We start from the raw sequence: 3,049 nt of genomic DNA, 5'->3' as shown, positions 1-3,049 counted from the left end.
CCCTAGGCTAGAGGCTAACGTATCTCAATACGCTAGACGCCTATTGGAATTATATTAGTGGTCACGTGACTAGGGTCCCGCTAAGACTAGAGGATCCCGGGAGACTAAAGACTTGGCGGGAGATAGCGAAGGTATCCTACTAAGAGGGTAGGATCCTAGGGAGCCCTCAGGATTCTAGGAGATAGAAGAATGGGATGAATAGTATATAGTGTAGGACACTCTTTAGATATTTCCTATTCTTAGTAGTTAACTTTAAAAGCTTACTTTTATATCTAAATTAAAGCTACTCATCTTTATATAAATTATTAGCCTTCTCTTAATATTTATTGCATCATACTATTATATAGTATAGAATATTCACCCTACCCTTTTAGTACCGCCATCCCTTATACTCGAATCACTAAATACCCATAAGGTCCGGACCTATGGTTAGGTACGTGGAAACCCCTTATAACACTTTAACTACCCAAGGTTTTAAGTCGATATGGTAACACCAGTAAGCTTAGTAGGCTCTAGGGCCGTGACTGGAAGCTCCGCTTCTAGTCCTATAAGTAACTAGGCTATAGTACTGGCCACACAGGCCAGTGAGATCCAACAGCTTAAGGAGTAGATGGCGGAACTTATAGGCCAACTCTAGGTTTAGGTAGCTGGGGCGGTCGCCACGAACATAGCTCTAAAGATGCAGTTTAAAGTACCTAAACTATTTAACGGAGATAAGGAAAAACTTAAACCTTTCCTTATAAATATAGATCTATACTATAGGTACAACAAACAAACACTGGCCATAGATTAAGATAAGATCCTAGCAGCGGGTATACACATGACTAGAAGGGGAGCCAAATAGATGCAACTACTAATGGATGACTACTTAAAAAACGAAAATATAATCGCCAAATGTGGAATAGAAACAAAGAAGATATTTAAGGACTAGGAGACCTTCTAGGAATAAATGTAGGTCATATTTAGAGAAGTGGATAAGAAATAATAGGCTAAGCGACAAATCCAGCGCCTTAGGTAAACCAAGTTGGTAAGTACCTACTTAGCGGAATTCTAATAACTCTAGGCAAGAATTAACTAGGATAATACACCATTATAGGCCGCGTACTATAACGGCCTTAAGGAGATTATTAAGGACGAACTAGTACACCATAATAAGGCTGATGACTTGGATGAACTAATCGAACTCGTGGTACGAGTAGACAATAGGCTCTATAAATACTAGATAGAAAAAAAGGAATTAGGAAAGCCTACCTTTGGACAGAAGGCTAACACTAAGAAATATCAACGAGAATATTAAGACTAAGATGGAGACGTCATTATAGGAGATAAAGCCTAGACTAAGAACGAATGGTTAGCATATTAGAAGAAATAGAACAATATCTAATAATAGTATTTTAGGGATAAGGCGTGCCTAACTTGTGGAGACAAGGGGTACTTTAAGGCTAATTGCCTAAATAAGAAAATGGGAGGCAAATAAGCCAAGGTTATCTATATAGCCATGGTAGCTATCTAACCTAGCACGCCAATACCCCTACACGAAAACGACTCCGATAATAGAATGTTAAGATACCTTAAGGAGGCGCTACCCATTAAGAGCTGGGAAATAACTATAGATATAGAGGTTACCTCTAGGGTTCTATAGGAACTATGCTAGGTGTATGGAAGTGACCAATACTAAGCCCCGAACTATAGTTATAAGGTTAAGATCACTAGGTTTAACGCCCATGGGACCTACAACTGGGCCAAGGAACGATAAGGCATAGTGGAAAACCCACTATGGTAGATATAGGTAGAAACTAATTACGATATCTTAGAATAGTGGTAGTGCTCGTCTGCATGGGATTATAGTAAACACCTACGGGAACGTACACGAGTAGTATAGACACTAGGCAATCTAGAACACGAATGGATTATTATAGACACCTATATGATTGGCTTATGTTATGTCCATAAAGCCGAAGTATAGACAAAAGATCACGACGTACTCTTATAGTTTAAGTGCTTTATGCACTAGTGCCTAATGCACTAGTAATAGAAGTATGTGTCCGGATACTAGCCCACGGGCCTAGGAAAGGGATTAGGAGAGTTATTCCATAAGTGTACTAAGGAACATTGCCCCGACCTAAGGCAGGAATAGCATGTTAACTAGACCCTATGGGAAAAGTGCGAATAGATTACTAAATATCTTAGATACCTTAGTGAGAAGGAAGAAGTGGTATCTAGTATATAGGAACACGACTACTAATATATCTTAGTAAAGGAATATATGGTCATAGGTTACCCAGTCTACTAGGAAAATAGGGAAGATAATAAAAAAGAGTTAGATAGAGTCATAGACGTAGAGCGTTATTAGAAACAACTCTATAGGGACTGCTAAGAAAGACCTACCTAAAGAGGATAAGGTTAACGAAGGGTTAGGGTTATTAACCCTAAGGACCCTAAACTTATAGACTATCTACTACACGATAAATGCACATATATAAGAACCACCTAGGACGAGTTAAAAAACTAGAATGCCACTAGGTAGAGAGCCAGGCTGGTAAGGGCATTCTAAGGGCTTAAAGAGTAGTTAAAGATGACGATATTATAGGACTTTAACTTAAAAAAATAATTATAATTAGAGGATTCTAAGTAAATGCATTAATAGACCCTAGAGCTACTAGATGTCTAATCTCACCTAAAGTGGTGGAGAAATACAATTTACCTTACTATAATAAGGAAAACCCTATGCGGTTAGAGATGGTAGATGGGACGTTTTCCTAAGGATATAGTAAAGGCTGGTTACGCCTAGAAATAACGCCATTACCCATTAGTATTAAAGGATTCGAAAGCCAATATAGCTTTACTATAGTGGACTTGGGAAGCTTAGAAGCCATTATAGGCTACGACTAGTTATTGAGACATAATCTAGACATTAATTAGAAGAATTAAACCATACATAGCTAAGGACTAATGCTAAAGGTTACTAGCGCACGACACCCACGTAAGGTAAGACCATAGACCCTAGGCGCTTTAGTAAAGCGGGCCAGGAAAAAGAGTAAGGGGGTTT

The sequence above is a fragment of the Paraphaeosphaeria sporulosa genome, assembly GCF_001642045.1.
Source record: "Paraphaeosphaeria sporulosa strain AP3s5-JAC2a unplaced genomic scaffold CC84scaffold_1, whole genome shotgun sequence".
Classification (NCBI taxonomy): domain Eukaryota; kingdom Fungi; phylum Ascomycota; class Dothideomycetes; order Pleosporales; family Didymosphaeriaceae; genus Paraphaeosphaeria; species Paraphaeosphaeria sporulosa.
The sequence above is the reverse complement of the archived record's forward strand: the minus strand, read 5'-3'. Positions refer to the sequence as shown.